The sequence below is a fragment of the Micromesistius poutassou genome (genome assembly GCF_964030765.1).
Source record: "Micromesistius poutassou genome assembly, chromosome: 10".
NCBI lineage: Eukaryota > Metazoa > Chordata > Actinopteri > Gadiformes > Gadidae > Micromesistius > Micromesistius poutassou.
In genome coordinates this window covers 16,876,562-16,888,823 of record NC_140280.1, presented here as the reverse complement: position 1 = coordinate 16,888,823, position 12,262 = coordinate 16,876,562, and positions in this window count along the sequence as shown.

The window sequence follows — 12,262 nt, the reverse complement described above, 5'->3', positions numbered from 1 at the left end:
AAATGACAGAACCACATGGCATGTACATTCACAGTGTGCAATTATATGGCATTTTTATTGAGCCGAGATGGGCTTTAGAGTCGTGCGGCAACACCCAATGTGCATTGTATCAGGATGGCCTATTTAATACTAGCTAAATTTCCTCCAATCCATCATCCATCATATCCATTCATATCAAATAGAAGTCAAACATGTCCACTAAATGCAACTAAATGTGCAGTGTGACAGATGTCACACCGTGCTTCTGTCAGCAAAACCTTGACTGTTGCGTGTGCGCACGCACACACACACACACACACACACACACACACACACACACACACACACACACACACACACACACACACACACACACACACACACACACACACACACACACACACACACACACACACACAAATGTCCTGTTGTGGAGTGAACCCTCACTGCAGATAAACAAGAGTGTGGTGCAGGGAGGGCTACTCTGGCGTTGCTTACTTTGTGGCTCGTCTTCAGACTCTAATGGCTTTACCCGTGGCGTAGCCTCCAGACATGCCAACGAAACACACAAACAAACAGACAGACAAATGGTGAAACGCAAAGATCCATCGCCAATGTTTTCATCTCTTACATACCGCAGAACCGCGCCGACTTGACCTTGTCCCCATCTACGCCTGCCCACCACTGTGATCCCAGCTGTTTTCCCCGTTTCTTCCCTTTATTTTTAGATCACTTTCAATGGAGTGCAGGCATCGTTAGACCCTCTAATGCCCATTTCGCTAAAGGTGATGTGGTTACGATGGTGATGGTGGTGGTGGTGGTGGTGGTGGTGGTGGTGGCTGAGGAGGAGGAGGAGGGGGAGAGCCACAGTGCACAGTGCACAGGCTCCTGTCCCTAATGGTCCTCATGCAGTATTTAAAGGAAGAGAGAGCGTGGAGGAGAGCCAGAGCCCTTCAGCTCCCAGGGGCTATGGGGACAGAGTAAACACTTTTGCAGGTAATGGGAAGTTCCACAGAGATTGGAAAACCAAAAGGAAAAAAAAAACTTTTCATATCAGTCTTTGTCGTTCGCTGGCTCACAGGAGCGCGGCAGCAGAGACAGTGACACTAAAACTGTCAAGGAAATGATCAAGTCGATGCCGGCAGATGGGACATGACAACATGGCCGGGAGAGTGATGAAGGGACAAAAGAAGGAAAAAGGCAAGACTAGGCAATCCAAATTGTGTTGTCCTCGTCGCCTGCCAGTGTGTGAGTCGCCACGGTCTCGCAGGCCTCTGTTCTTGGTAAGCGATAAGCGTTGTGCGTTAACGATTGTGTGTAACGGCATGGCGTAATGACTCATTGTAATGTCTTACAATGCTAGAAGTGTGCGACGAGGCTGTATGCGTTCTACAGCAGATTTTCCATTTACTTTAATGTATATATATATATATATATATATAGCTCTGATTACACTCAGACATGCTTTCAAAGCGAGATACCTATGGGTTCTTTGAGAAAATGGAAATAAATAAGTAAACAGAACAAATGTTGTTTTGATGAACTTCGAGTGACTTGCATGCAATCTCTCAGTCTTCGCCTGAGCTCTTATTTCGCATGGCAACACTTTGCTGACTTTCTCAAGAACTAGTGACATTTTAAGAGCCCCACTTCTGTCCTGTTGGTCCGCCTTGCAGTTCTTTGTGCTTGGAAGATCCTAGTACATCAAACAGGAGGGGCATGTTTACAATCCATGCTCAGTCAAAATCTGCTATGCACTCGTAGTCACAATGGGAAAACAAGATTTGTGGATCTTTAATCAAAATCAAAAATTGGTCAATGTTTGCTAGTCGTTATTGGGGTTTGTCAATTTTGTTTGAAAAGTCTTCTGATGAAACATTTCATTTGAAAAATGGTACGAAAGATCACCTCATTTAACATTTAATTTATGTAAATATATGTATTTTCACAAAATAATCTTTAGATGTGAACTTACGCAAGATGATCACATTGGATAACAGAACAAAAATACCAAGTGATTGTTAGTGATAACTGGGCATAGCAGGCCATTATGGCATGACATTCTTTTTTTGAAGCAAGGCAACGGTTTTGAAAGTTAAACAGAGACAAACTTGTCATATCATGGTTGATGATGAAATTCTAATTAAAAGCAATTCTAACTCATTTTGACATTAACCACCATTTTCATTAAACATGAAACAGTTTCCCGCAGGTTTACAAACGTAAACAAGCAAATATTAGAAAGATTACAGGTAGAGGGAGAGAGAAAGAGAGAGAGAATAATAATAATAATACACCAAGATTATCATCATCAAATAAGAAGCTATAATTTGTTTTGTCTTGTTGAGTTAAAAAGCAATTATATAGCCACTCATTTCTGTCAGGATAAATTCTACAGAGAGATCATTTTGTAAACCTTTAAAACGCTAGGTAGGGGATACAAAAAAGATATCATTCACGGACAAGTGTATTGTGAATAGTAGTTTGTCTTTACACAATAGCACCTGAGTCGTCAATAATGAAGGTCAGAGGCACTGCAGACAAACTACTGAAGAAGCTGTTTGGTGAAAGTTACAACCACACGGACACATCCACCACTAGATCCACGAAATCACTGTATCTCGACCTCAAACCTGACAGGGCGAGCAATAATGATGGTGTATTATAACTGTCGTTTTTTGTGGTCTACCAAAAGGAAAGGAGAAGAAAAGTCATGTTCTTCCAAGTTCAAAAGAAATACAATTAAAATTAAATAGAAAAAACGCACCTAAATGGCCCTTGGCCTTCCTGGCCCATCAAACAGGAGTAGAAGCACAGGAGGAATATGGGAAGGGATAAAATACAACATATAATAAGTCCTCCCTGTCACTCCTCCCGCCACATTAATGAAATATTACAGTTTCGGAACAAAGTGGGAATGTGAGCGTGCAAAGGGCTTACTATTCCCTCCTCCCCTCTTGCACTTTCAATTAACAAGGAAGTCTGAGCGCTGCAGACACCAGCACACTTACCCAGCTGGCTTCAGATTGATTAAATGTATAGCGCTGTGTGTAATGGAGACTGCATAAGTAAGAACAAGAAGCACATACATCAAAATGAGCTTTGTAACGATAGCTCAAGATCCATTTGAATACTAATCCCCTTACTCTTTCTTGCCGGGAAATCGTCACAAAGAAGCAGATTTGGTAGTAGCTAGTAGGGCCAAATACAGCAGTTTAGCAAAGCAACAATTCAACCATGTTCACCTGCCAGTCCGGTAAATCCCATGCAGTGACATGTGACCCTGAGGTAACAGACAGTCTGGAGGAGCTTCCCAATACATGGCTCGTTTTTGAACACTGTTCAGATTAAACCCTCAACTGAAGGATTCAATCATTGTTCAGCTTTATCAGGTGTCAGCATTTACTTTAGCGAGCCTTGAGGTATAAAAGCAGTTATAAATTAAATAAGATACTGTTTAGTTTATTCATAAGTTCAGTGAATATGATTGCAATGGCCAGATAGTTAATTATTAACATACTTCAGGAAATGATATCCATGTAAGTGTTTCTAAAAAATAATTTCCTCATATCCTCATCCCATCTGATAATGTCAGCAGTGCAATGGGAGCATGGGAGCCCTAAACAACCCAAACTAAGTACACAGTGTAACAAAGATCACTAAGTGTCACTTTGCATGCACATTACTTCATCTTAATACCACCTCAAACCGGCCAACCCTTACAGGCATATAGTCGAAGCCCACAGGTTCTTCCCGTCTTTCCATAAAAATAATCATAGAATTACCGCCTCTCCTTGCTCAGTGTGCGCAGTAAAACGTCCTCTGCGTCTCGGATTTAGAACACACAAATGATGTATTTCTTCACCTCGGCTCACCCCCTTTCCAGTCTCCATTGTTCCTCTTCAAAAGGCCTGCACACCTTTGAGTTCAGTCTTGGGCACGGTGGCATAATAATGCAAAGATAACTACATATTTGCCGCGAGAGTATTTGATGAAGTTGTCTTTTTGATATCACTGCAAAATCTGTCAAATAAATGTATTCAGAAAAATAATGTTCAGACAAACCCACTGTTTGTGTCCTTGCACATTGTCGGAACACGTGATTGATTTAAGACATTTTCAGAACGTTTTCAAAGTGTTGAAAAACAACAGTAAAAGGCTTTGTACACAAAATAGTGACAAAAAAGGGAAACCAAGGTTACCGAAAAAACACAGAGTTTCACCTATTTCAGAAAGACAATTTCTGCAGGTATTTTAAGACACCTGCTCTTGATGTAGCATCTAGCACCGTCCCCTGGGCAATGTGCAGTCCCCTGAACGAGGAGGAGGAGGAGGGAAATAACCATTTCATATTGTAAATAGAGGTGTGCATCTCAAGTTGTTTTTTTGCCCATTTGTCCCTACAGACAAGCCAAAGACTTTTATGTTTTTCATTATATCAAATACAAAATAACATTCATGAAATGTAACTTTTCTTACATCTTACGTGATATAGTAATTATTAAGAAAAAAGAATTACACTTTTTTGCACACTATACAATATATACATGATTGGACTTCATCTAATCTACTGATCTTCTAACTGTAAAAACAATAATTGAAAATTAAAGTGAGAAAAAGTTATCTGTACTTTTAATACACATATCTGTCAAGTTTACACATCTCTAATCCATTATCTTTGTGTGTGTTCATATACTTAAAAGGTATAATCTATACCAATTATGCATGAAAATATCATAAAACTAATAGAGCTGTTATATTTAGTTGAGTTGTTTACTTTGATTATCCAAATTGTTTCAAACAATGTTCAGACCCAGAGAAATCAGTTTTATTCACGGTAACGGTTACATTTGGCTAGCCTAATTAATTATTAGAATCAAACCGGAGTTCACCAATGAGAATTAGGAATGCCAGAAACACCCAAAAACTCTTATCCAATACATGGTCTAAATCTCAACGAGTACTTGTTTACTAATTTAAAGGCGCTTGGTGTGAAAAAATATGATTTTCCACCAATTTTCCGCCAATATACAGTTGTATGTGCCTTACACCCACACTGGAGCTCCACTGGCCGCCAGTCTTTACTTGCTGTTTACTGTTGTGGCGGGATATACTTGCCCTAAACATTGACCAGAGATGATGAACTCAAATGCATGAGAATGCAAGCTAATTTGACAACAGAAAAGGATGTTTGTTCTGACAATCTGGTGACTTCACTTCTCCCATAATGTAAAATGAGAACGAAAATGATGCCCATCTTTTTTCAGTTTCTGGTTGTTATTGTTATCAATCTGAAGGGCGGCGAGGAGACAGACACAATGTGGACGGCATCCCTTCAATTATTCAGCCCAGTGGAACTTTTTCATTATCCGTTCTCAGAAGTCTGAAAGGCAGAAGCTGTTTGGATACAGGGGAGGGAAGGGAACAAAAATAAGAAATGCACAAGTTGATTGTTTCCTTTGCTTTGAATAATATAGAGAAGAGAGAACGCCACCTGCTTCAACTACATGCTGTTGCTTCGATTTGAAATCACTGTGGCTATTGGGGTGAACCAAAAACAACGTTTTGTTTTGGGAAATGAAGGCCACTAGCTAACAGAAATAACCTCTGCCATGTCAATTCCTTTTTGATTCCTGAATCGTTTCTGACATTCAGCCTTTGGTACTAGCATAAGTAAATATTAAATAAAAGGAAGCACTTTTACCGTGACATTACATAGGTGCACTTAGGAGGTTGGAGGTATCGGTCAGCTACCGCAGATCTGTGTGTGTGCCAGAGTATCGCGTTGCATGGGGTTGCTCTTCATTATCAGATCGCCATGGCTGGTAAACGGTAAACCAATAGTCTGCAGAGCGCAGTGGAGATGGGCACATATTAACTATAATGGAGGCTACATGCAATGCTCAGTTGATTCAATTATAACTAGTAGTCTGCGGTGTAATGCAGTCTGTGAGCAAAAATAATTACCACCAAGAAAGCACCAAGCACCAAGAAACAGCCTGTGCGTCGCCATGTGTTTTGTTGATGCATCAATGAGGATACAAAAAGGAGGAAAGGAAATGCACAGCGGAAGGCGTTGCTTGTGAAAGAACGATTATGCTGCGTATAAGGTCCCTGTTTAATGTATGCGTGCATATTTGAGTTCACAAGAAAAATAAGTTACAACAATCTTTTAAACAGCAGGCTTAGATTGTGAGCTAAGAATTAACTTAGGTAGCCTTTGGCCGTCTGAAACCCATTCGATTGATGGCTTTATGACCGTGCGTGGCCTGTGTGCATCTGTGTGCGAGTGCTTGCACGTGTGTGTGCGTGCGTGCGTGTGTGTGTTTAAGCATGTATGTTTGCGTATGCAGATGTGTGTGTATGCATGTGTGTATACGTGTGTGTGTGTATTTGTATATTGTGTGTGTGTGTGTGTGTGTGTGTGTGTGTGTGTGTGTGTGTGTGTGTGTGTGTGTGTGTGTGTGAGTTGTGTGTAAATGTCAAGTAAGTGAATCAGTAAATGCTGTAGAGCGAGACTGTGCAACTGTGCCAATCTAATGCCACTGTCTACCAAGCAGAGAGAGGCCCCCCACTAGACCAAATAACGGCCTTAGTACAAGGTTGATGATGGAGTCATTACATTCAAGGCTATTTGCATGCGGTACATTTGATATATTTCTTTAATGCATATGCTGCTAATAGGACCCTCATGTCAAGCAAACCGGTTGTCAGACGTGGGCATCCCAGAGCAGACAAGCCTTGGGTGTTTTGTGGTTGCTTTTTTCCGAGCTTCTTTTAACTCCTCACTTGCCTAATACGACATTGGGTGGCAATTACCTTGGCCTGTTTTACTTGTTTCTCATCAGAATGCAGTTTAAACTTCCTGATGAAAAAAAAGGAATTAATTTAATTGAATTTTCTAAACAAATGTAACAAATTATGTAACTCGTAATTGGCGCACAATAAAACCATTAGACACCATTAAAAGGCCTTTCCTAGCATTCAGTTATGTTGTGTAAAAGTCTAATATTTGGGCAAGGAAAACTCAAACAAATTAATTAAATTAATAATAAGGTGCCCATAAGTTATTCATAGTTTCCTCCTACCAGTATGCTAATGCTCAGCCAAAAATTGGATTTGGATTGGCCTAAAAGATTAAAAAATAAAGGAAAGGATTTATTTTTCGTAATGTGTTCACATTCATTAGAGTCACTGACATCCCCTTATCAAGGAAAAGGAAGCTAACCTTTGCATGAGAAATGAGAAGGTCTAAAATCTCAAGAATGTCTTTTAATTTCAATCACTGTCAAGTCTAGTCAGTTGTATTAATGAATTAGAATGAGCCATTAGTGTCCCGTCTAATAAGTCTCCATCAACCTCTTCGTTGGGCTGGGAAACGACCGCCATAATAATCAATTGAAGTCGCTCCTCAGTCACCGGACATTGCATCCATCCTCGATGGCAAACACTAGCTTCAACCGCCTCCACTCATAAAGGAGGACATCATCCTTCACCATTGTTAGTTTTCAATGAAAAACTACAAGGTGTGGTGAGGCTCCCTGGGGGGCACACATAGCTGTGAGTGGATGCTGCGCTGATGGTGACGCGACGCAGCCTTTTCAGTGGAGCCCTTGGGGTAAGCCCTCTAAAAGGGAAAGGAAAACCCCCCCAAGGGACCAACCATTGAGGAAGGATCCCTCCTTCAGGGGACGGTGAGGAGTGTGGTGGATGCTGAACGGACAGACACATACCGCTACAAACTGAAATGAAGATCTGCAGTTGATTAGTTGTTGTATAAATGATGACGATGGGCTGGCTAGTCCCTTGATCTGAGTAAGAAGTTCACATTAAAAAGAGGAATGTATTGCATAACTCCCATGCTGTCACACGGGGTGCGTGCATCTCATCAAAATGCAGTGCGGAAAAAGCAATCAAAGCTGATTATTTGTATGGGTTGGATTAGTATGATTTCCGTCAAGGGCCTACTTCACTTTTTTATTAAATAGAAACAACCTAACAAATCAAAAAGGATGACACATTATCACATTATCAACGCATCAAGGACTCAGAAGTGGGTAAATAGGACATCCACGTTAAACAGCATAACTTAAGACACAGGGAGATGCATTCTGGGACACACCTCAAACTCTCCGAGATGCAAACCACCACCACTCGCCGGCCACCCCCACCCACTCACTCCCCCAATTCCTCGCTTCGTGTCATCTGCAGACAAGGATAAAATAAATACATTTACTCAGTAAACTAACCTGCTCATGGCTTTCGCTTTGCGCCGCTCAACTAGAAATGTCTGGGGGGAACAGATATGCGTACATCAGCTTTTGTTTGGAAGATGCAGTTCTCCGGGGAAATGGCTGATAGCATTCGTCATTTTTTTTTTTGTCCTTTTTTCTCGCTCACACTCGCAAAGTTGTCCTTTGGGAGAGGAGCCAGGAACAGTGAACAGGGTGCATCTCCTATTGACGAACATCCAAATCTTCTCTGACACATTACATTTGGGTAAATTAAACAATAGCATGGATAATGGATAACACAAATTGTGGATGATTGCACTCATTTGAATTTAAATGGCCAGATTAAGGGATGAATGGGGAGTTAGTACTTCTAGTTGACAGAAGAGTGGTTAGATAAATGATATATATGTTTATACACCCACATACACATTGTACTAATAATGGTTGTTTTCCCAATGTTGATTGAAATGAGAATATATAAAACAAAGATGAATATATGAACAGCTATTAATTCTAAGATGGGAAAAATATGTGCTTGTGAACAGTAGAGATGATCACATTTTAACAGTTTTCTTGGATCCTTCAGCTGCTATTCACGTGAATATGTAATGTTATGTGTGTCTGAATTGCTGAGCACAAATGCTCAGTCATCAGAGAGGAAAAGCGGGTGTGGTAAATGGTACAACACAACAGCAACATATTAAGAACGCTTATGCAGCAAATGCCACATGGCAAATAGGGTCAAAAAAGCACAAAAACAAAACTAACTCCATAACATCAGGCTTGAACCGATTAGTAATCCCACATAAACTCTATTATTCTCGAGTATTCTTTCCTTTTCCTTGACTCACATTAAGAAACATAGACCAGTGAAATACCCAGTTTCTCTAATCTCTTTCACTTGGATCGAAGCATTGTTGATTTACTTCCTCTCTTTGCAAGTCAATAAGGTACTTTGGGCAAAAACGAGAAAACACACTGCTACCTGACCTTGAGTGCTGCAATGCCTGAAAATCAAGAATGAGCCTCACATTAATGTCTCAACCTAATGATGAAGGACAATTATGAAAGCCCCAAGCGTAATAGAAGCATCACCTCATTTGTACTATAATCCAACCAAAATGATTAAACAATGGAACAATGAAGGCTGTTATGTCCATTAAAAAATAAGAATGTTGTTTTGGAGTAAATATTGTTTGCTCATTTAAGTTTCAATAACTGTGTGCCTTTTAATGTAATTCCATGTCATTACCAAGGGAAAGGTAACATTTTAACCTGCACTAATGACTAATCCCTTTTTTTCATGACATTACAACCAAATGACTTCATGACCATTTACGATAAAATCTCAAAATCCCTTGAAGCCCATTTAGTTATGTATGACCAAATTAGTCTTATAGCTTAGGGGGCTGGATCTAGAGTCGGTATTAACACGCATTTGTGCAAAGATATACAGTGCAGGTTTACAGTGTGGGTTGCCTAATCTGTGAATCAAGGTTACTCCCAGAATGACAGTCTCCTCCATTCTCTCTGCAAAGAGCTCGGAGCAGAGATTTAGACCAGGAGGGTACTCCCCCTACATTGAGGCCGGCTTTCATTAAAACTCTGAAGTGACCAGACCCTTTCCCATACAGTCCGAGCTCCTCTTCCATGTCGCTCTTTGTCTTTCCTTCTCTCTCTCTGACTGATTCTCTCACTGACTGATTTTGCTTGTTTGTTTGACATAAGAAAAAGACTCCACACATCTTTACCTCCACAACAACATTGTGGAAAACAAACAACTCCCTCCCACACGAGGACAAGCAAGAAAAAATATCTTTGATCACGTGCATGCCAGCAAGGGCCTGATGGCAATCATTGGCAGGAGACGGTAACAGTGAGTAATTAAAAGGCCTCCGGGTGCAGGAGTGGCAACAAAGAAGAGCCGTGTGTTCGGGCTGCCCACACCCACGGTTTTGCTTTTAAATATATTTATGTGGGCTATCTGTGCGAGGTGACACCTGGCTCCCGGCTGTAAACAAGTGTGCCTAGCCGCCCCTCTCTGCGGGTTCATTACATCTTCAGCACATGAACGCGGCTTTCATTTAGCGGGTGGGGGGGCGGCACTCTTTGCCTGCTGGGTTCATCAGTCCAATAAACATGACGGAGCTCCGTTGAGATGGAGCGCCTGTGGCACCACATCACTCTGAGGGAGGACAGGGGGAAGGGGGTCGAGCCGGGGGAATCATTCGCGTGTCTTAACCTATACGGACCGAAAAGTGAGACTGATGAATTGTGATGAATCTGAATGAAGGGAAAGTTGCAGCGCGTTGTATGATTAGAAAAACAGCGCTGGCGCTTAGCGTATTTATTTACCCGCTCTGTAAGAGTCGCTGTCTTTGCCGTCCGCGGCGCAACACCAGTGTTGACGAGCTACATATTGGATGGGGATCCAATCCTTGCCAATTATCTCTCTAATTGACCACAAGAGCCAGCGTTGCCATTGGTGATCTGAATTCTCAGAAGCGGAGCCAGAGCCGGTTGTCTGCATTGATATGCAGTGTCACAACAAAACTGTGGCCACATTAGGGGGAGAAGATTCAGAGGATCCGGCCCCTCTATACCTTACTTACCCTAACAACACCTCAGTCAACACACCAGATCCAGAAGAGGACTCTGGAAGATGTGTCTTCCAGCTATGCAAATGAATTTCCATGTCTTAAATCATTAAGATGTTTATTTGTGTATGTCTTTTGCGTATATCCTGTATATACATATATATACTGTATATGATTGGCTAGTGTTGCAACTAACTATTGTCAACCTTCCGGGAGCTATATGCTATTGAACAATACATAGCAGCCAACGGAAAAAGAAGGAACACGTACAAAAGGGCCCTTTGCTTTCAACAATGGAATATGTATGATTGGAACTTACCTACATGATGATTAAGCCAAGGTTGATGGACACATAGGAGAAAAAAGAAAGAAAGAGAGAGAGGTTATTCATGAGAAGAACATGATTGGATAATAATAAAATGCAAACACATTAGGACACTGCATTAGGACTCACACTCATCAGCAACATCACACCATCACTAATGAGGGACCATAGTCACACTTACACCCTTCATCAGCATCATCTAACCCTACAGGCTCTCAAGGCTACAACTCAGTGGAATGAGCCCTCTTTTATTCACACCCCCCCCCCCCCTCCCTCCTCTCTTTCTCTCTCTTTCCAGATCCTCAGTGACTCATCCCATTTCAGACCTAGATGCTGCAGGAGCTCTGAACAAGTTGTACACGCAGTGACACCGAAAACTACTCTTTGGGCCATATATTGTTGTTGTTCTTTATAATCCCCTGCATGAGTAAATGCTGCTTCATTTTTCCTGGGGGATTTGATTTTATCGAGGTCGACGACACCATGGCTGTGGTGAGTGTTGTCAACCTCCCCCCCCCCCCCCCCCCCCCAGGGAGATGAACTGAATGAACTGAAACCAATGAGATGAAAAGGCATGCAGAAAGCTTTTTCCTTATTTTGACAAGAAAAATAAGTATTTCTGGTGTTTCGCCTGGTTGACGAAACCAAACCCCTCTAACCAATGATTGACATAGGTGCTGAAGTATGAGCGGCCTGGATCACGCGGCACTGTTTGTTTGTAGTTGTGTGCATCGATTGTGAGTGTGACAAAAAAAAATCATCGTATGTCATATGTCCATGAATTAAAGGAAAAAGGGAAAAAAAAAATTGTGAAAAGGGACACACAAGAGAGGTGAGGGAGCGCCATTGGTTCAAGGTTAGATCAGCTCACAACAACCACTGGTTAGGAGTACACTCTACATAGACTGTGTGCGTGTGTTTGTGTGCGTGCGTGCGCATGCGTGCGCGTGCGTGCGTGTGTGTGGGGGTCTACCACTACTCCAGTCTACTACTAGGCCTACATGTTCATGGGGTAACTCCTCACTTGTTTTCGGTACACCCGTTTTATTTCCTGTATAAAATGTAAAGGGACAGGTTTTATTGACTTGGCGGCATGAAGTGTCACCGGGCAACAATTTTTCATTGAA